We start from the raw sequence: 23296 nt of genomic DNA on the forward strand, positions 1-23296 counted from the left end.
ATATCCCCATGGAAGATTGACATTACCCTGGGGTCCCTGGAAAGTCTTTGTTTTGTTTTGTTTTTCTTTTTTCTTTCCCTCTGAGCAGCTTCCGAAGACAAAGAGGAACTTGCAATACTCTAAACAGGCCTCGTGTGGTAAAAGTAGAAATATTTCTGGAAAGGTACACAAATGCGCTCCAGTATAGAACAAATCATTTATTTTCAGCTGCCTTCTCCCTGCTCAAATATCTGGCGGGCCTTGGGCAGCCCCACGCCAGGCTGGGAGGCGAGCGGTCGCCCTCCCCGGAGCCCGTCCAGCCGGGCACGGGATGGCAGGCAAGAGGCAGGCGGGCAGGGCTCAGGGAGAGAAAATGGCCGCCCTGTCGCCAGGCCTTTCTGTGTGGCCCTGTCAGGAAGGAGCCGGAGCTCCGGCCGGGGCTGGCTGGCTGGCTCCCGCTAAGTACTAACGCCGCGGTGGCGGTGGGGGACAGGAGATGAGAGACGGAACAGGGCAGCTGCAAATGAAAATCACCCTGGGGAAGGTTACAACTAGATAAAGTTTTCGACAATAAGATTCCAGAGACTGCTGACGGGAGCAAAGCTCAATATTTTAGTCTCAGTACAAATTTGCTTCAATCTTATACAACTCCCATGCAGCATTGCCCACAGCTGCATGCTGTAAACAACAAACAAATCTATTTCCATCAGCCCTGCTGATGCCAGGAGAAAAGAGCGCGAGCATAAGACATGCACAGATGCAAAGCCTCACCTGAGCCTGGCGCTGCCCTCCATTTGGCCTCTCTAACTTAATATCGTTGTTACAAAGCTATTGGTCTCCTGGTAGCTAGCTGGCTCAACGCAGTGCCTCTTCTTCCAGCTAATCTGACAACTCCGATCCAAGAAGCATCAAGGGCCCAATTAAGAAGACACATCTTATCAAGGAGCTTATTTTGCATAACAGAATACAAATGACGAATAAAAATTTAATGTTTAATAACTTAGTACAAAGAGGGCTGTTGATATAGAATGCCTGGAATTTTTATGGAGGCTGTCAGACTTGTGATAAAACTGTTATATAGGAACACTTGGCAAAAAACAGCGTAGAATTTTTCAGTAATGGTGTGTGCATGATATTGCATTAATTCTTGATAGGGAGCTAACTGTAAGCCTGGGAATCAGCCAGTCTGAGTTTCGGTTTAAGATGGTGTGGGCGTGGGCGTGGGCGCGCGGGCGCGCGTGGACGTACGCGTGTGCGGGTGTGTGGGTGTGCGCGCGCGCGCGCGCTCCGTCCAGGAGGCTGGGAGGGTGTGACTGGACACGCGCACGTGTACATTTTAATGAGGTCTTCACTGAGAAGACGCTCGCTCAGTCCTGTGTAAGGCATTTGGGTGTGTCTTCCCCAGACCAGAAATGACAGGCAATGACTCGGTCATTTTCTGTGCTAAACACCTAGTGGGAAGGGCGGCCCGATGCAAAGGGCTGGGCGGGATTGTTCAGGCTCTTCCGTGGTGCCTCCGAGTTTCTTCTTTATTTGTGTATGGGGGGGGGGGGGGCACAGAGGAGCTCAGATACAGGAGGGCGCAAAGAAATATAAACCTTATTATTCTCTGGAATCCACCATTTGGTCCCAGGAAATAGCTAATAAAGATACACAGGAGACGTTGGTGCCTGAGCTTGAAATATCACTTAACAACTCTCTGCAGAGTGTGCCATTGCTTTGGCCAAGAGGACACCTTTCAACGGTGCATTCATTCAAATATATGTTGAGCCCCTGAACTTGGCTGAGCTCTGGGAGGGAAGCCACAGTTTGAAGAGGAGGCTCCGGAGAGTGGATGTGACCACAGGCTTGCCTCTTGGTTCCTTCACGCGTTACCTGCAAGGCATGGAACCAGAACCTTCTCTAAACGCCCGCTCCTTCCACTGTAAATTGGGTATAAATGGCACCGAGCTCCCCGACTTAAAGCGGTAACCTACGCGCATTCAGCATGGAGTCTGGAGCACAGCAAACTCACCATACACGTTGGCTCGCCTTCAAGCTATCAGTACATTTCAGATCGATTGCCTCTGCCTCCCAAGCCCTGGCCCGGAGGAGCGCCAGTGTCCACACTCTGAGTGGCTTTAGACCCGGCTAGAAAAACTCTTCTGACATGATAGCTGTGACTCCACGAAATTCCAGATGTCCATCAGGAGAAATGGAGCCTTCCTCTCCAGTGACGCTTTATTTTTAACGTGTCCATGAACTAGGGCTAAACTCATGTCGAATTACGGTGGCACTCTTTCCGAAGTACATCCCATCTATGTGAATGCAAGATGAATTTCGGACTCATCCTGTCCTGCCGCATTAGTGTTACTGCATTGAATGCTAAATGAATTTCTAATGATTGGACACTCAAAGGAAAATGTGACCCCTTTAGAGCAGTCATCCAACTCTATAGGCAGATTGGAAATTGTGGGGTGCAGGGCTGGTCCGAGTGGCAAGAAAGCCAAACTGAACAAAACACTGCCCTGGGTGTTATTGTGTGGGCTATTGAAAAACATCATTTACTTGATGAGGCTAATATTCAAATGCAAACTTATATTAGAATTAACACTACAGGAGGGGCTTTTACATGGAGGATTTGTTACAGAAATAAAATCTATCGGTAACACTTTCATTGTTCCATCATTATGAACTCATTTGGTATTCACTGTAATAGCACCGATCATAATGAATTTGTTTGATATTCATGTGGCTCTCCCACACATTAACAGAGTTTCTGTTATAATTCACCATCCAATAAGCATTAGTTAATGCAGACTTTGGACCAATAAAGACGTGCCATCCCACCCCTATAGTCGCCTGGAGCTGTCTACGAGTCGAGGGGCGTTGTGATGCCGCGTGGTCCTTTTGGTTCCTCCTGGCTCCTCCCTCAAGCTAGAGACCTTTCTGCATCCCACACCGGACATAGCTGAGAACGGTCTCAGTGTAGTGTTTGCAGCCCAGTGTTTGAAGTCAGAGTTGTGCCCCTTAATGCCATCCCTTCAGCCCTGGGAGACACGGTCGTGAGAATTAGGCCGTTTGCTTCGGATCTCACTGGGACTCGGAAGAACCCTGCTAAGGTGAAAAAACATGCTGCTTCTCGTAGAGTCTATACGCCCGCCTGCTCTTCAAACCACTTTTCTACAAAGAAGAAGTCAAGGCTGTGCTCTGGTGACTGTGCAAATGCTCACCCCGCCTTAGTTTCCCCCAGCCAGGAAAGGGGCCAGTGTCCCGGCCGCGCTCGCTGGTTGGCAATCAAACGGCCCAACCCCACAGAAAATAAAACCCGACTGATGCAGCCTGGTTACTTCATCACCTGTCAGGGCACTGGGCGAGGACTCTCTATTAAACTCTCTGGTAATTAAGCTTGTAAAATGTCCCTACGATGCTCCCTAGCTTTGGAGTAATGGATTTACCTGAGACTGCTGCCCCGCCAGGAGGGAATTGTCTGGTGATGGGGGAGGATTGTTCCAGCCATAACCATGACTCTTTCTGCTTCAATTACCCAAATATTTAATACTCATCCAGCGGTTCCAGAAAACTCATAAGCCAGTGTCATTTTTCTTTACAGCAGATGTGACCCGCGATTGTCCTGCAAAGAATATCTGTTTAATCTCTCGGTACTTGGAGAACTCTGCCCTCCAGCTGCGGGCACGATATGTAAATCCACACGACTTACCTCTCCAGTGCCTTTTGGGAAGACAGGCCCTTTGACCCCAGGCCTGAGGTGAGGAAACAGAGAAACAGGCCTGTTTGTGCCTTTTAAGGAATATGCGGGCCGCTGGTAACGTGAGCCGGATGGTGTGCGACCCCTAGACAGGGCGAGCTCCCAGGAGGATTTTGCCCCCTTACTGACCGGAAGTCTTTGGACACGTTCCTTGCCCGATGGCCATCAAATGGCACGGTGCTCCTCAGACTAGACTCTTTCGTCTGTAACACGGAAATATAAGACGGCTGCAAAGATTAGGTAACGCAGGAGCGGCCCCCGTCACAGCTCCTAACACAGAGTCTGAGCTTCAACAACGTTACATTGCAGTATCGTCGCACAGAGCCAGGCGTGTGAGCCTTTGCTGGATGGGGCGCTCCGCCTCCGGCCTGCCCTGCCTAAGTCACACTCGCCAAGCCTCTTGCCCCTCCTTTGCAAGGTGAAGAGAAGAGTCCATTTGCTCGAGAGTCCTCCTCACGGGTCCTGATTTCTCCAGTATTTGCAGATAGGAGGAAGCAATCAGCGCAGAGGAAGGGAGGCAGACCGAATCTGCCTTTCTCTGCCCCACGGGGGTAACCCTGCGTTCGATTGCTGGTGCAAAGGAGAGTGATTTCCCTGGGCCTTATTCTCTTCTTTTTGTTGTGGTGGTCGTTCACTTTCTCTCCGACGCTGCTATGGTTTCCCGTCTTAAGAAAAAGGAAATACTAAGCCATTAAGCTGTAATAGAAACAAATGCCTTGGGGCGTTTTTAACAGCGAATCGGGAGAGGAGGGAGATGTCACATCATCTGGTACGGAGCTGTCCTCAGAGGAATGCGTGTCCGTGTCACTGGCGCGCCCAGACCCAAACACAGCCTCCCCCCCCCCCTCAGCAGGAGGCAAACGGACAAAGAGGGAAAAATGTCTCGGAGGTTAAGGTGGTTGGCTCGCCCAGGTGAGCTGTCCTTGTCTGTGGGATGAATTAGGGCGGGTGCCAGAGGTCCTGAGGCGGCCTGCCCCAGTTTTGTGGGCTCCTGCCAGATCTTCAGAGTTATTTAGCATAGTTTTGGGTGAGATCAATACACAGTGAGCACATTATAAATACCATCCCCGATGTGCCAAGAAGCAGTCCAGGGGCTGTGCCCCACACGAGCCAACAAGTTGCTTTTGTGAGCCACCTATACCCTAACCTCGAATAAGCGAACGGCACTTTGTTTCATATCCTTCAAGTGCGCACGCTTGTGTCTTGCTCTCTTTCTTTCCTTTTTTTTTTTTTTTTTTTTTTTTTTTCTTTTTTGAAGAGACACCTAGTTGAGAGAATTCCTCTCTGGAATTTAAGAACTAATGAATGTGGACCTCACCAGCCCCTGGCCTTTTCGTAGCTCATAATGAAAATGAATGTTCATTTTTCCTTTAAAACTGTCTCGAGCTAAATGATACTGACGCTTTCAATTTTTAACATCATAATCAATAAAGGCTGCTTATGCACACTTTGCAAAACCATCAGTTTAGAAGTTTGAAAAAAAAAATCTGCATATGGCTGCAGCTTGCTGGCTGGAACGCTCTCGCACTAAATCTTCTGAGTTAAAGTTTTACTGGTGTGTTATGAGTAAAAATGCCTTGTCAGCCATCTGCCAGTTTTTCTCCTAACATCCATATTTCCAACCCTTGCTAAACATTGGGAGCATGCGGCCACAAGAGGCCATCTCTACAATTAAACAGCCGAGCGCGGCAGCAGAAGTAAGGGCATGTCACAAGAGAACTGTCTAGTATTAATTTTAAAAGTCCGCAAAGACTAGCTCTGACCCATCCAGGATGATAGACTGGCAGTTAAATGTATTAGAAACTGCGAACCCCAGGAGACAAACTGGGGGGGAAGAAAGTAGGAAAGAAGGGGAAAACATGTTTCAGGAAAGAGGGGAAAAACCACCACCACAACGACAGCGAACAATGCATCGGTGTCAAAGCTCCAATAAATGCTAATCATGGCTGATTAATCAGTCTCTAATTCCACTGATCCAAAAAGGTTACCGAGTCAATTGTGTAAAATTAGCTCTTTCTCATGTGTCCCTCTGCATTTGGAGACTCTCTCTGTTCATTTGCATCTTTTGCCAATGTTTACTGAGAATTCAGTTCATTAGCTCTTAAGCATAAAGTCAGAAATTGGAGGGGACTCTGCATTTTCTCGCTGAGAGTAGCACTTAGAACAAATAGCATCACTTCCTCAAACATTTATAGATTAAACGGAATGGCATTAATTACTGTAAATCTCCTATTTGTGACGAGAAAGAGGGGGGAAAAGAAAAAAAAACCCATCCTCTTTCTCAATATCCACCGTTTCATGGCAGGATTGCTCCATTCCATCTGATGTCATGTATAGTTGGGGGCAAAATGTTTAATCACCGAATTAACAGGAAGCGGATGGCGAGGGGAGCTAACGAGGCTTGCCGCTAACTTTTTATAGAGCAGCGTTTTGCAAAGCTCAGAAGCAGAAGGTTGCTTTTGAAAGCCCTTATTAAAAAGAGATCCCTGCCACATATGTAGAAGCTGTCTTGGGAAATACCTGTTTTACCCGTGTTGGAAAATCTTGAAACCTGCCAAGGAGAGCAAGGAGAGGTGGAGAAGGCGGTGCCGTTCGGGGCCCAGGGCCGCCCAGGCTGCACAGGGTCGGGGGTGGGGGGGTGGGGGGGGATGGCCGGCAAGCTCCTACTTGGCTTCCAAAAGTGCATCTTGTGCCGTGCGTGTTTCAGACGAAGGACGTGCGCTCCGAGGAGGAAAACGGAGAGCAAGTCAAACAAGCCGGTGGTCTGTGCCGCAAGCGCGGGAGGCCCCTTGCGAGGGGCCGCACGCGTCCCTCGGAAACGTGCAGAGCTCTTGGTCCTTGCGAAGGACACAATGCCACCTGTTCCGACGTGGTTGCGCCGAGGGTGTTCCACCCTCCTGTCTTGGAGAGAAGTGGGAACGGGCCAGGTATGACACCCTGAGAGTTGCATTGGCCTGGGAAGGACGGGAGAAGTGTGCAGAGCCAAATAGATGTGAAATCACGGGCTGGTACTGACTCTCTATCTGCCCGGAGGAGTCGGGAGCCCGCTCCTGGTCCCGGAGTGCTGCTACCCCTCAACCCCCATCGTAACCCAATCAGATTTACATTGTCTGACCTTTGGGTCTCTGCTTCTATATATTGCCCTGCGTATTTTTTTTTGACTGAAATGCCTTTTCTTCCCCTCTCTGTCTGCAAACTCCTCCTTTCCCCAGATGTCAGCAAGGAATCAGTATGGAGGGCTGGGGATACCAAGCAGAACGCCATTGACATTGACTCCGTCCTGCCAGAGCTCACGTGGAGGAGGGAACTCCAGATACCTAACGAGGCAGTTGTAATATGGCTCCATGATGAGCACTTCACCTCCTCCAGGAAGCCTCCCCTGGTGGCCCCAGGCTGCATTCCTGTCCCTCTTTCCTGCATGTTCCTCAGCAAGTGCTGAACACACTGTTGTCTCATGACAGTGTTTGTGTCTCTTCCCTCCTCTGAGTGCGGGACTCTTATGGACAAGATCCCCTTCATCCCGCCGACCCCCAGATCAGGTACAGTGCTAAGCAAAATAGGTGTTCGGTAAACATTTGTTGAACGAATGAATGAGCCTCAGCATCTAGACTCCCGTTTGGCATGTGCTGTGCCGACAACAGAGGGCTTTCCTCCTGGTTCTAAAATATGGTGACTCAGGCCTGAGTTCCTGATGCCTCTTGGCCCAGGGATTAACAGGTTTGCCGAGTGGGGGATGGTGGTATGTAAGACGTGCACATATGAGTTGAGCGCATCACGGGGTTATTAACGGGAAATTTGTAGCAAGACTTGGATTGGGGAATAATGTGGCAGAGGTTATTTATTTGCTCGAGGTTCCTTTATTTCTGGGGCAGCAGTGAATTGCTGAATATTGGCATCTTGAGGGCGGGCCTATCTTTCTGTCGTCTGGCACGGATCTGACTCAGAGATGCCCAGTACGTATTTGCAGATGCATCGATGAGGGGCTTGGGGTCTTACGCACTGAAGCCCTGTTCTTGGGCTATAATAGATCCAGGAGTCAGCGAGGGCTCTCCAGCTCTCCTAAGCCAGTCATAGGAGGTGCCGTCTAAAGGTGGCACGGAAGTTATTGCTGAAAATCCCTGAGGACAACCTCCGGTTGGGGACCCCGGGGGACCCCCCGGTCGGTTGCGCGAGCCACTTTCCCTCCAGTGCAAGAATCCACTGCTGCCTGGAGTGGAGCGCTGGACCTAGAAGTTAGTGTGCCCTTGGGAGTCATGGCATATCTACATGCGTGTTTTTTTTTTTTACCTCTAAAATCATGCTACTGGTAACAGTGGTCTTGGGGCGCCCGGGCGGCTCAGTCAGTTATTTATCTGACTTCAGCTCAGGTCACGATCTCACGGTTTGGGGGTTCATGCCCTGTGCCTGCTTCAAGTTCTGTGTCTCCCTCTCTCTCTACTCCCCACCCCAGACTTGCACTCTGTCTCTCTCTCTCTCTCTCTCAAAAATAAATATTAAAAAAAAAAAAAAAACGCACAATGACTTTAAAAACAAATACAAAACAGTGGCCTGGATGCTGAATTGGGGAGGAGGGTGAGATACTCACACCAGGGGAGGGGGACCGAGAACTACTAAGGGTGTACCCCAAAGTCGCATCGCCCGGGCTAACGTGAGGAGCCCGGTTGTCACCCGCCCTGCCAATGGGTGCTGGCGTCTCAATGACCCCGGGGGTGCCCACATGCAAGGGGAAACCGGAGAGGCTCAGGTCAGCACCAGCCACCCAAGGGGGTGGCTTCCCAGCCCCTCCTCGCTGAGCTCCCATCCAGGGGGGGCCCTGGGCAGAGCCGAGGCGCCTGCGGCGGGAGGGACGAGCGGAGACTCATCACAGTGAGCCACTCCGCTCTCCTCAGCTTCCTGATTCATCATGTTTTTTTATTAGCTCTCTTTTCCCTGATAAACCTTTGCCGAGGAGGAGCTCTTGGAAACAGCTGGAGCAGGTCCCTTTAGCAGGTGGAGTTTGGCAGGCAGGTTCCCAGACCCAGCAGCCGAATCACTCAAGCTCCCACTTAAATGAGAGAAAAGAGAGACAAGGTGGGGCTGCCCAGGCCTTTCCAGTCGATTCCCCGAAACGCCTGGGCACCAAGGGAGGAGACGCTCTGGCTCCCAACCAGTGATCTGGGTCTTTTCTGCCGAGGAGGGCTTTCCATTCGGAGGCGAAACTCCTTAGCTCTAACTCTCCTGCTTCCTTTGTTTAATTTTTGTTTTGTCTGCTTGATGAGGGTGTTAGGAGATTTTCCCTGGAACAGACACAACGCGGATTCTCTTTCTCCCACTCGGTCCTCGTGATGTCCTCGCTTACCTCCTTTCCTTGCTGCGCTCAGTCCCGGGTCAGACGCAAAAGCAAACGGGAAAATCAAGCGCTTTGTGTGAAATTGTTTTGCAATGGGATAGCTCTAAGCACTTTTTTCAACCTGAAATTTGAGAAGACGTTTGCGCAGCACCGGGCATATTTGGATTTGAAACCTCAGGAGCGTTCAGACTCACTCCCGTCGGGGCAAAGCCTGTGCGTCCTACAAGGTGGCGGCCCGTGAGCCTGGCACGGCGGCTTTCCTTCCCCACAGGGGGTTTGGCCTCCATTCTTCTTTCTCCCTGATACTCGTGGTTTTGCCCTCACACAATCAAGAGGAGCAAGGCGGGGTGTGTTTTCTGACTTCTACAACTGACCCAGCGGGAGCGCACCCGTTCTGAGCAGCGGCCGGAGTTTAAGAACCTCGAGATTCGAGACGAAGAGGAGGACTTTCTCCAATATAGCCTGATCACACTGAGCTTGCTCAGGACAGGGGCTAACAAAAAAGATACCAATTTGCATGACACTCGAGATGGATCCGTAAGAGTGGCCTGGACAGCTGGATTCAGGAGGGACTGTGGCCATGTGTGGGCTGAGTGGGGGAGGTCACCTTCGCCGGCTCAGTGGCGTTGGCCACGGACCCAAAAGACAAGGAATGTCTCCATGTATTTTCTTCCTGGCCCTAGAGTCACGGAGCTGATGTGCAACTGTAGGCGAAGTGTTTGAGAAGTCAAGGAACACTCGCTAAATCCCTACCGAATACACTGGTCAACTAATTTAACTTTCTCCGAGCCACTATTTTGGCAAATGGAACACTCCGTGGGATTTGCTCCTTCCGTGGGTCTTAACTGTGTCTCCGCCCAGTCTCCCTGTGGTTTGTAAAGGGCTGTGCGAGGCCAGTTGGGCGCTCACGGGAGTTACTCCCAGGGTGATCGGCAAAAGAGAATGTCTGTGTCCTCTGAGGGGACGTGCCATTGAATGAACGGCAGCAGGTGTATTTTCCTTTGACCCTTTCGGAGTTGCAACATCCGCGGGCACTGCAACTTGCATAAGCGTAAAAAAAGACAAAAGGAAAAAGGTAAAGATTATGAGACGTATTTCCTGTAATATTTAATAATCACATTGGAACACTGACATAAATTGTGCCGCATTTACAAATCTCTGTTTCCTTTGAAAATTACACCCCAGCATTTAATTCACCAAAATAACTCATTTTATACAGCACAACAATGTAGTAAAATAACTCATCTCGAATATGTGGATATGAATAGATTTAACACATCTGCATTGAACAAAATGAATTCATCTGAAAGCTGAAAAACTGCTGTTCTCTTTCGAGAGTTACCGATTATTTTACCATTCCCTTCAGTTTACTTGTTTGTTTTTGTTAAATTACTTTAGGAATTAGGAAATGAGAAAAGCAGAAACACTGGGTAGGTTTTTCTCTGCTCGGAATAGGGGAAAGAGGCATAAATAATCATTTGTATTATACCTTATTTCATTAAAAATTATATTTACAATTGTGCAGAGACCAGGGAGAACCCCCCCCCCCCCCCGCCGCCCATTCACCGTAGGTTGTTTTGTTTAATCCTTGGAAAATACTGTATTTCCATTACAACGTTTTCCCAACAGAAGTCTAGATATTAAAGTAATTTTTGAAGCTGGGTGTAAAATGCTAAAAAGAAATCGGGAGTTCAAGTGCGTGGCAGGACTCCCGCCCCCCGGGGGGGAGGAATTCATTTGCAGACGTGGGATGGTATCCTTGATGGAAAATGTGTTTATCACGTGCCGGTTCCCATGCAGGGTCATGGGGCACCCCACGGAGGGGACCAAGGTGGGGCTTCCCTAAGGCCGAGGCAGGATTTCTGGGTAAGCGCATGAAGCAGAGCCCATCTGTGATTGGTGCTTTGGGGACAGTGTGGTGAGCCGGGACCACAGCTGGAGGGAGAAAGCGAGCCCACTGTCCACGTGCACATGCCCCAAGACCAGGGCGGATCTCACCATTTCTGGGTCCTGAAGGGGCTCTCCAGTGTGTAACACTTTGATGGCCACATGGACCCTCCTCCTGTTAATCCCCACTCCCCACTGCTCATGCAGTTAGCCGGTCTCCCTCTGTGAGCTGGGACCCAAATGGGGATGTTTGCGTGAAAGGATGTAAAAATGGAGAACCCGGATCTTTTGATGCAGAGCCTCTGGGGAAGGGGCTGTGTGGGTCCTACGCCATCAGTCTTGCATGCGCAGTCCTCCGGACATGCCATCACAACTTCTGGCTTCGGGCTCTGCAAAGTAGAGAAACTTTCACAGCCAGTGAGGCGCAGCATCTCTTATCTTCATGATTTCTGTCCTCAGATGAATACGATATTCTCTCTAACAGGAATTTTTATTAGGAATCCATATCTGTTGAGTCTTTCCAAAGTATTCCAGTTAGTCTTCATAGGGCAAAAAAATCTATTTTTTCGCTCCCATTTAATCCGTTTACACAATTTATTAAATTGTGTGGGGATAATTACAAGTAAACCAGGTGCAAGCGGGTTTGGGGACAAACTCATCTGATCCCTGGTAAACAATCCACTCAGCCAATGAACCCCCAGCCTTGAGCACTCGGGATGCTGTGGGCCTCCATCAGAGCAGCTTCCAGAAGGAACCACGGCTCTGGTTGTCTCTGAGCTGGGAAAGAGGAGGTCAATCAAGGGCTTTCTAGGTCAGACTTTATACAACTTAGGAAGTATTCAGGGAATGGTGACGCAGGGCTAACAACACAGATGGGGCCAACTGACGGGGCTCCCAACTAAGGAGTTTAGAGATTATGCCAGAGGCAACAGGGAGCTACTGATGTTTTAAGGAGAGAAGAAGCCATTTTGTCCAGTTTGCCTTTTGGCCGTCTCCCTCGGGTGTGGTGGGAATGATAAACACGTGAGAGCTCACGTTTTTGTTTCCCATTCTGAGATTTTATATCCGCACCTTCTGTGATGTGACTTTGACTTTGCCATGCTCCCCGGTAGAGTGGGTGACCTCTTACCTGGGGACGTGGCCACGTGATTGCTTCGGCCAATGAGCGTTGCTCGCATGTGATGTGACCGCAGGCTCTGTATGTGTTCGGACCATGTGACTTGGCCTCTCCCACTCCTGCGGTCGGCCATGAGAGAAGCGTGCCCCAGGGAGCCACTGTCCCTTCAGCCTGGGACCTGGCGTGAAGGACACACGGAGAGACCCAAAGCTGGCGTGCAGCCTGTAGCAGGTGCCACATCCAACCCGTGGGCCCAGAGTGAGAGATGCGTGTTTGCTGTTTCGAGCCATCGAGGCGTGAGGGCTGTTTTGTTACAAAGCATAACTGGGATAGATCGCAAACACGGGACTAGAGAGGACTGAGTGAAACGGGGGTCGGGGAACCCATCCCTCTGCCTCATCTAGCTGGGTGACCTTGGGGGCCTCGCTGCCCCTCTCTGGTCCCCATTTTCTTATTGGCAAGTTGAGGAAGTTATAGCAGCAGGTCCCTGGGGGGCCTTATAATCTCTCAAGGGAAGTGATGAGGTGGAAGAGGAGATAGGACATCATCTACCTCATGGGGCGGTGGGGGGGGGGGGGGAGGATGATTTCCATCAGGTTCACCAGGAAGTGGTCCTGGCCCTTAGGCCGCGTCCCTAGAGCTGCTCCGAGGTTGTCCCTGCTCCACGCCAGGTAAAATACTGGGCACACGCCTCCCGAACTCAGCTACCGCGTCCCTGGTCCCAAGAGGCCCAGCATTCCCCGTGAAGATCGCGGGGTCTCCGGGGCGATCAGAAGGAGCGGGAAACTTGCTACTGGGCGCCAGGCCCGGAATGAACAGCTCCGGGGTGGGATTTCCCAGGAAGGGTGATTATCACGGAGTCAGTAACAAGGATAGGAGAGCTTCAGGAACACGACGGGAGAGGCGCCCCGCCCCGGTGCGGTCCCTTTAAGGTAAGTTGCCTTCCTCGACGCCAAGGCCACTGTCAGAAAGGCGACTTCATCTAACTAATTAGCAGGGTTTGCCACGTCACAAATCTGCCGTGGCTTTCTTGGCACGAAACAGCTGCTCAGGCAAAGAGCTGTAGGAACCTATTAAAAATCACGGGCCTGAAAGGCGAGAAGGGGAAGGGCCGATCTGAATGCGGGGTGGGGGGGGGACCGGTGGCCAACTTCCCTCCTGGGCCAGCAGTCGATCCCCACCCCCCACCCAGCCGCCGCCCCCACGGGGGGCGGGAAGTGGGCAACAAGAGGAAACAGGCGCCCGCCCTCCTCGAGCTGGGGCTCCCACGGGCTCACCTGCGTCCTCCTCTCGACATGCTCTCGCTTCTTAAAGCGGCTTTGAAGGAATGCTCTCCCGTGGACTGCAACCTGTCACCGTACCCTGTCATCCGTCCAGTAATTAAAACCTGACTGATTTACTGACTGGCGCCCGACCATCATAGCTCAGGAGTCGGCTGATGTTCACCTTTCCCAAGGCTGAATTTCCTTGGCGAGAGAGGAGACGGCCGGCTCCGGGGCTGAGCTGTCATTCAGCTGCGGCGGAAGCCGTAAAGACAGCTAACAGAGCCCTCGCCAGCCATCTTTGGTTTATTTAATTCTAATATTTATTGCCACCCTGCCCATGAACATAACGCAGGCAGGCTGGGGGCACAGAGCGGGGTGAGCTGCGGGGAACACCACCCCACCCCCACCCCGGGCCGCGCTTCGGGGGGAACAGGTGCAGAACAGAGCAGACCTGACCCCGGGCTGCATGGGGCCCAGAGGCCAGTGGGGAAGACCAGGACGCATGTCTTGGCAGGAGAAAATCCCCACCTCCAGTTGGGGCAAGTGCCGGGAAGGGAAGTGTGGGGGCCAGGGCGGGGAGTCGAGTCCCCTCTCAGAGGGTTTAGGGAGCAGGGCCAGGACCAGGAGAGGCAAGCCAGGGTGGCCGGCACAAAAAGCTCAGGAAGCCCTCACTCTCAGGGTCATGCAAATGCGGGGGGTCAGCCCTCTCGACCGTTGCCGCCTGGCACCTCGCTGGCCTCACCCTGCTGCCGCCCCGCCCCGATGACAGCCGCTCGTTTTGGTGGCGCCCAGGACCGGACCCCGTTGTCCACGTTGTTGCCATCTGTCCCAACGGCCAGAGCGTCGGAGCACAGGACCCCTAAATCACAGAAAGCCGCAACACAGCCATACTATGGGGTAGTGCCTCTTGTACACCTCCCCGGTCTGGGGGCAGGATTGTGCATGATGCTAGGGGTACAAGCCAAAAATAAGGTAACATTGTATACATGGGGCACCTGGGTGGCCCAGTCGGTTGAGCGTGTGACTTCGGCTCAGGTCATGATCGTCGTTGAGCGTCGGGCCCTGGGCCGACCTCTCGGAGCCTGGAGCCTGCTTCGGATTCTGTGCCTCCCTCTCTCTCTGTCTCTCCCCCACTCATGGTCAGTCTCCCTCTTTCTCTCTCTCTCTCTCTCTCTCTCAAAAATAAACATTAAAAAAATCTAAAAATAATATATAACAGTATACATCCATTCCTTTAAACAAACAAAAAATATAACGCTACATACGCACACATTCCTTAAAGTGAACACATTGACTGTCTTGTGGACAAGATAAGGGGGAGAATAGGGAGGGTCACAGGGAGACCCTCCGAGAGAAGAGGATGTCGTAGGTGTCATCGTTCCCCTGACACTGTCTCTTCGGGGGCGCATGCTCTCCTGAGACAGCAGGAGGACAGTTCGGAGGACAGGATGCGTGGGGAGCACCCGGAAGAAGGCAGGTGGCCCAGACCAGCGCCGGGGAGAGCCCTGTGTCTCACAGATCAAGCCCGCTGGAGCCCAGCCAAGGGAGGTGCTGGCAGAGGCCACGGGGCAAGCCCACAGAGAGCTGAGACTGACAGGAACCAGGTCTCCAGACCCTCCCCAGGGCTCTCCCGCCACCTCCAAGGCTGAGGGTTCAGTCTCATTTTGTTGGTCTCCCATGCTGGAATTCGAGACCCCGGTGGAACCCAGACCACGAGAGCTCATAAACAGACACTGATGTGGAGGGCATCTAAAGACACTCAAGGCCAAGCCCTTCTCCAGCGGCCAGATATTCCGTCCTTCACCGCCCAGTCCACCTCCTCGGATGCTGGTGTGAACGAGGCGTCCCCGCCCACCTCTGAGCATGCTGTCGGCCACCTGCACGCCCGTGCCTGCTCAGTGCAGCTCCCCAGAACGGATGCATCTGCTAGACGAGAGGCACGGCCCTTGGGAGGAGGGGAGGACAGAGACACGCGTCCAGTTGTTAAAGAAAGCCGGGACGTTCTCCTGATTGATACTGAGCATCCCAGAGGATGCTGCCCTCTGGGCAGCCAAGCACCTCCTTCACCTGGAGAGGACCCCCGGGGGAAGAAGGAAACCCAGATTCGAGATCTACCAGCTCTCCTCCCTCAGCAGAAGTTGAGTGAAGGGGCGAGAAGGGTGGAAGTGTGTGTTTGTATTTTGAGTAAATCAATCGGCTAATCAGGGTGGGATTTTCCATCTGGGAGTTGAAAGGGCAAAAGGAGAAGAGTTAATTTTTCAAACCATCACTTTAAAATACAGCCCCCCTGTTTGTGAGATGCATTTGATACAAGGTCCAGGCGGGACATCAGGAAGCGGTGTCAAGGCCAGCACGGGCATATTTTAGAGTAACAGCAAGTAAATTAAGCCAATTAAGCATTCTTAATGCCTAGGAATCTTTCTTTTCCCCATTCTTCTTTCGAGAGATCCTGCTGGCACGACAGAATTCCTTTCTCTCTCTCCCTCTCTCTCTCTCTCTGTCTCTCGTTTTTACGTGTTTGCATTTCTGCCCTTGATTTTTGCCTGTGTTTCTCTATCATTAGGGACTGCATCCATGGGTCCTGATGAGGGTGGGCTCCAAGCTGCCCCCGGAACAGAAGCCTGACCTGTCCTAAGCTGAGCTGTTTCTAAACCGGAGAGCCGCTGAGGGAGGGCTTTTTAAAGACAGCCTCCCAAAGAGGGAGGACTCTGCATTCAATCCCCCAGGTAGGAGTGAGCGAGGTGACGTGAGATAAAGAAGTGAAACACTTCTGCGAGTTCTCAGGAAGGAAAGTGCCAGATAAATACAGGCTACGCTTATGACTATTTTTATGGTTGGATTTCTGACATTGTGGGTGGTCCCTGTGCATGTGGCTTATTCATTCGCTTCCTATCGATCTTGAGGTGAAGATTTGCAAAGCGACGCAGGCTCTGGAGGAAAGGCTGGGATGGGGAGATGTCTCCCCTAGACACCTCGCTAAGGGGGCAAGGAGGTCATTGCTAAACAGGGAGATCGGCCGCGACCAAGTGGAAGGCGGCTTTCTCAAAATTTTCTGAGCGTTGCTCATTTCGACGCAACCATCCGCTCACCTCGGCCACTGACATTTTTCTGTGGGGAAAGACCTGGCGATAACAAACAATTGGAGAGTCACAATATAAACACGTGGCTAGCAACACACATAAATTGTGTGTTGTTTACTCTATAAGCGATGAATATGAGCATATAGGCACTTGGTTTTATTTTACAAAACAATGCCTCATAAACTAAACACGAGCCCAGCAATTTTATTACATTTACCTTGATAATACGTTGCAAGCCATTTAAACAGAACAAATTCACAAACAGACCATCACCCGTGAAGCATGACTTTACAAGCACAACAGTTTTGGGATCATGTATAAATCGGTTTTAGCATTGTGGGGGGGCGGGCAGGATGATTCATATTGAAACCACAAGGCAGGATGTCTTCGAATTAAAGAAAAAATTTTAATTTAGAGGTCCATAACGCCATGAGTGGAGCACACACTTCTACGTACTGTGTGGTAGGGCACCAATCTATAGCAAACTAATGATAATTTATAACTAAGATAATTTATAAATGATAAAAGCAATATTGGCAGCCTTTGAGCGTTATGATCAAATCAAGAGACTGGTCATGGAGTGTCCTTCTGGAAAGTCGCGGAGTGCGCTCCATGGGGAAGGGGGGCACTCTGCGGTGCTGCCAGCCAGACGTGAAAGAAAAGTCCTCCACAAACTGCGGTACGTTTACTAACATCCATTTATAAGCCCCTAATTATATTAACCCTCAATAACCCTCCTAATGGGTTACCAGTAAGTAGCCATCGGTAATATATAAATCTGGAACGTGGTGTCATTCACTGTTACGAGCCAAAGATAGAACTTGCCCTCGGTGGATAGTGGCGGCCTTAGGGAAAAAGTGGAAATTACCAGAAGGGAAGCATAAATTAAGTGCTATGGAAGTCCAGAAAGGAGAGGTGGTTTGGGCTGGACGGAAGGTGGGGTGGAGGGAATAACAGGTATAATAGCTAGGAAAGACGGATCTTCCGGAAGAATTCCCCAAGAGCAAAGTCCTGGAGGTGGAAATGAGGAAGGGGAGAACACGTGACCCTTCTTGGCTGGAGAAGGGTGTGCATAAGGGAGTAAAGGGCTAAAGCCTTGATTATTATCTAATTGAAATGGAAATTCAGCTATATGATGGGTTTGCAGCCTACGGTCTTCAGAAACCAATGCTAAGAACCCCATTCTTGGACCTCCGCGTCTGGCAGTTGGGACAGGATCCCAAGTCTAACGCGGTCCACAGTTGTGGTGGAAATTTAGGGTTTCCCCAACAAAGACATAGGGTTTCCTATCCAGAACACCTGAAATGAGATCTCCTAAGAAGCGTCTATAAGGACTAGCTTAGGAAAACCTCTTCCCCCACCTCTACCCCAGGCCCCAGGGGTATTTGGGTAAGGTCTTTGGGTAGCGTTCTGTAGGGGCTATTACTCTGGGGCTCTCAACTACTTCAATCACACAGCTGCTGGGGGTGGGAGGGGGTGGGGTGGGGGGTGGGGGGGTGAGATGGGGGTGGGGTCACAGTCAGAAACAAACAAACAAAAATCAAGGAGACGAGTGGAAGCTGGAATGCTTCTTTAAAACCTAGCTCAACGTTTTGGAATTCTTCCGGGATTAACACCCGTAAACTTGGATTCAAAAGTTCGGAGTTCAAGTCTATCTGCCAGCACTTAGTGGCTGCACGTGCTTCGGAAAGGCACCCACCTGTTGGGGTTTCATTCTCTTTCCTTATGAAATGGGAGAGAGTGCGGTCGCCCTACAGGGTTACAGCGGGGAGGAAAAAGAGTTAAGGGGTTGGAAAGTCTTTAGCAAGCTCAAAGCATGATGAAAATGATAGGTTTCCTTATGTCTATTTCGAGAGGCCTCTGAGCAAAGACAGAGGAAGGTCCCCCAGGGCGTTTTAATTATCATGCCTCTTCTACTAGCCTACCTGATTCTTAGAGAAGCAGCCAGGGCCCTGGCAAGAGCCCTCAAAGGTAAGATCCAGCTAAACCCCAGTCCCCACCGCGAACTCACCTCCTGAGTAATGCTATTGTTTCTACAAAAATACCCCAAATCAGGGCTCAGCTTCTGACTCAAAGAAAACATGTGTTTTTATATATATGTATTTTTTTTTTTAAGGAGAAGGATTTCGTTTCCATCAGAAGAGCAAGGCTGTCGACAACGCTTTCCCATATTATTACACTGAACAGTGTTTCCAAGTCGATGATGTTACTGAATCAAACATCACACTAGTAGTGTTCTTTAAAGCATTTAGAACAAAGCAATTAAGAGTTCTTTACTGTAGCTTGGCTTTTATTTCCGTGTTTAATCAAACCTCATCTATTCCGCTCTGAGTTCTAGGTACCCTTCTGATATTTTTGTCACATAATCCACCCCAAGAAGGAGATGGAGGGAGGGAGGCTGGCAGGACGCAGGGAAGGGGGAAGGGAGGTAAAGACGGGCAGATGGGAGTGGGTTGGCTTTCCCTGATCCACGCAGCGCCCACGGGCAGGCTCTGATGCAGCCCAGGACCCTCAGAAGGCTGCCGAGACAGTGTGATTGGTGCCCTCCTTGGCCCTCACTCCCCGCCTCGTGCACACCTGAGGGTCGGGCCCTTGCATCTAATTGGACAGCTGGGCTGGTGAATGTGGCCTGTCCTGCCAGCCGCCTCGTCGGCCACAGTGACAGCTGTATCACTTCCCCGATGTGAGTGGGCGCTGAGGAGCGTTGACACACGATCGACTTCCCTCTAATGTCCTTCAACCAATCTGACAGTTGTCCAGCCGGGGCTAGTCGACCTGGCGGCTGGTCCTCTCACAGAGGCATTGTGGGACAGATTTCCAAGGAACACAGGCCGACGAGACTTCAAGACTTCAAGCGAGGCTTTTGTTTCCTTCCCAGCCAGTGACTTGGGTGTTGAAGCAAGTCCCAAGGGCGATGGCTAGGGTCGGGACCGCTCCGCGGGGCCTGCCGCCACGCGGGGAACAGCGGCCACCAGCGTGTGGGGGGGACTCAGCTTTGCACTGAGACTAGGTGGGTGGTCCGGCCAATGTGGGGTGTGGTTGAGAGGAAGGCAGCCTTGTCAGTTCTTCAGGTACAGGACAACGCACGACATTTATTGCTCTGATTCTCAAATACCTGTTCATCATATAGGTAGAGGAAACGCTCTGTCACGGCACCCGAAGTTCAGAACCTTAAACTGTGGGCAGAAATGGCTCCGTCTTTCCTGATGACAGTCAAAGCCCTAAGGGCTTTCTCGTGCCATGACCCCGCCCTCCCCACGTCCCTGGCCAAGCGTCTAAGCGCAGGGCACCCCTCCCTCACGCTCCCCTTGGCAGGAGAGGCAATGCTAGGTTGGGGCTCAGGAAGCATGAGTGTCATTTAAGGCTCTCTCATTATTTAGAAGTGTGACCAGAGCTATCTCGTGGCCTTGAAGAGTCCAGCATCCTTCAGGGTGCCTTCATCATTCTTTTCTCTGGCTCTAACACTCTCCAGATGTCAGTGAGCAGGAGGCGAGGAGAGGAGCAAACCCCAGCTTGAGACGACGTGGCCAGGCCACCAGAGTTTCTCAGGGATCGAAGCTATTTTTTTGCCTGTAAGTGACAGAAATCCAATTCAAATGAGGGTAAGGAAGGAAAGGGTGGTATATAAGAATATTAGCATATCTCAGGGAACCACGCACTAGAATCCAACTGGCCTTCAAGAATAACTGGAACCAGAGCTTCCACCTCTATTAGGATCCTCTGTCTCTCTCTGCTCCCATCTCTGCAGGTCCCTTCCTAGTCCCCCTTCCTGTTTTTGCCGGTTAACTTTGCCCTGTAGTCAAAACACAACACATCACCAGCAGTTTCTAAATTGTACAGCCTAACAGCTAATCTTATTTCTAAGATTCTCCAGAAGCACCTGATTGGCCCAGCTTGGTCATGTGTCCCTCCCTGAACCAATAAACCGTGGCCGGGGTATGCATCCCATGGGCCCGTCATGGCAGCTTCTGTGGGCAGCGTAAGAGTTCAGGGGATCCCGGAAGGGGAAAGTACTGGTCAGAGGAAGTCATAGCTGAACACTAATAGGTGACTTCTGTAAGAGGGAACCATGTAAGAAAGTACACTGATGGGGCACCTGGGAGGCTCTGTAGGTTGAGCCTCCAATTCTTGATGTCAGCTCAGGTCATGATCCCAGGGTCATGGGACCGAGTCCCGCATCGGGATCTATGCTGAGCGTGAAGGTTGCTTAAGATTCTCCCTCTCTCTCTCTCTCTCTCAAAATAAAAAAGAAAGTGCACTGAAACCCCATATCTATATCAGCATTACGCACAATAGCCAGGACATGGGAGCAACCTAAATGCCCCCTGATGGTTGAATGAATAAAGCAAATGTGGTTTACATATACAATGGAATAGTACTCAGCCATAAAAAATAACAACAAAATCCTGCCCTTTGCATGAACATGGAGAGACCTTGAGGGCATTACGCTAAGTGAAATACGTCAGACAGAGAAAGGCAAATACCACACGATCTCACTTATACGGGGAGTCTAAAAACAACAAAACAAAAACCAGGCTCATCGACACAGAGAGGAGCTTGGTGGCTGTCAGAGGTGGGAGCTGGGGTGGAGGGCAGGTGAAATCGATGAAGGGGGTCAAAGGGTACAGATGTCCAGTGATAAAAAAAAAAAGAAGTCACGGGATTTGATGTGCAATGTGGTGACTACAGTTAATAATACTGTACTGTATATTTGAAAGTTGCTAAGAGTAGACCTTAAAGTCCTCAGCATTAGAAAAAAAAGGCTTTGTGACTCTGTATGGCGAGGGATGTTACAGAACCTATGGTGATAATTTCACAATATACACAAATATCAAATCATTCTCCTGTATACTGGAAACTAAGATAATGTTACATGTGGATCATACTTCCGTAAGAAAGAAAAGAAAAGTTCACTACGAGAAGTTTCATGAGATTCCACGTAGGATTTGGCATTACTTTGAATTGGAGTTTAAGTTGTGGTTGTTTGCTGTGAGAATGGGTTCGCTTTGCTTAGACTGTGAAAAATAATTCATAAATATGGCTCTCCAAAGAAGCCAGTGACATCCCTAAAACTTCACCTGGCACCCCTGAAGAAAGAGTGGAAATGATTCTTTGGAGATCAGGAGACAAACTTGTCTCCAAACCAGCTGGGGAGGGAGCAAGAGACCAGGCAGTTCTCTCTGTGGCCTTGTGGCCTCCATTTCGCCTTCTGTTCCCCACATGGACCCGGCAATCACAGCCCCATCGAGTGACCGGGCTTGGGGCCCCGCACACCCCTAAGAATCGAGTAGAAGCCAGTCCTCTGGTCAACGATTGCTCCAAAGGGGACTCCGGGGACTCAGATGACACAGCGGAACAGCTGGCTCGGGTAGCAAATGTGACCCTAACAGGGCCCTGCAGATTCAAGACCTCATTCTGGCTGTTTCTGTACGGAGGGGAGGGAGCCCACGGAGATCCTGGGGGGGGGGCAAGTGAGTGGGGCTGATGCTCGATCAACGCAGGTGAGCCGTGATCGATGCGTAAGAAGGAAAGTCACGAGGCTCAGCCTGTGTTGAGGGTGAGCCTTGACCCCAACCCGGCATGTATTCCTGGCTTTCCACGGAGCCCCCCTAGAGAAGTGTTTGCGATGGCTTCAAACTCACAAGCTTCCCATGGACGTCTGATTTATGAGCAATCTGTTAGATACTTGAATCAGACCCCTTATCTGAATTAATTAATCTATCCGAAGGGAAAAAGGTGTTTTCTCCTTAAATGTCACGTTTGTGTCGTGTCCGTTTTCTACATGGAAGAAAGCATCTTTTGATCATAGGGAAAACCTCTCGCAGCCCGGGTGACCCCGTGCCCAAGGAAGGGTGCCCCAGCTTTGCCGATGACACACGTGGGCTAGGTATGTTCCTCATCACCAGACGCGGGTCCCCATAGTTGTAGCTGAGCTCCGGTATGACACAGGAAAATTAAAACTACTGCTCAGGGTGTGTCTTTAATGTTTCTGTGCCGGCATGGCAGCTGACCAGCCGCCAGAGGGGGGCTGCCGCAGGATGGCGCGTGGCCGCTGGGGACCGTCTCCAGAACGTACCGTGTGGCACTTTTGGGGTTCGAGCCATTGGCTGCGCATGAGACCACTCCTACAATTAATACCCTCTCTGGCCAGCTCTCCTTCCTGTTGTGCCTCCAGGAGCTGTGTCCCCAGCTGTTGGCCCACGGCCCTCCTCTCTCCGTCCCCACCTCCCTCCTCCAGGCTCCCCCACCCTGACTGCCCCCCACCAGCCCCCCTGAATGCCAGTCTCCCGCCCGGGCAGTGTCTCCTGTCAGTCACCCTTTGAGGTGGGCCTCTCTCCACTCTCTTGACCCCAGACCCACAGACATTTCTTGGTGACAGCTTTGTGATTTCTCAGCGCCTCCCCACTGCGGTGCTCTGGGAACACGGGACTCCGGAGGGGCCTCCGGGCGGGCGGGCGGCAGGAACTGAGAAGCCAGCCCAGGCCACTTGTCATTCAGCTGGATTCTGCCCGCCAGCGGTAACTCCTAGCTAGAGGTTGGGGGTTACAGCCCCCGCTGTCCTTCGCTCCTCTCCTCTCCTCTCTTTCCTCCCGCGCCCCTGCACCCCTGCATGCACGACCAGCTCTCCATTAATCCGCCGGAGTTCAGATGGTGTGGGGGGGCCTGCCTTATCCGAGATGGAGGGGCCTCTGTTTGGCAGCTTCATTCCTACCCACCCACCCAAATTCCCCGGGTTCAGATTCAGCGGGCATCAGCTGGGCTCTTGGTAAGTGCCTGGATCAAGGGGCAGTGGCCATGGTGGTTAAGAACACAGGTGCCAACACCGGAGACATAGCCTCAGATCCCAACTGAGCCACATGCGGGCCCTGTGACCTTGGACAAGTAACTTCA

The sequence above is a fragment of the Acinonyx jubatus genome, chromosome E2 (genome assembly GCF_027475565.1).
Source record: "Acinonyx jubatus isolate Ajub_Pintada_27869175 chromosome E2, VMU_Ajub_asm_v1.0, whole genome shotgun sequence".
NCBI lineage: Eukaryota > Metazoa > Chordata > Mammalia > Carnivora > Felidae > Acinonyx > Acinonyx jubatus.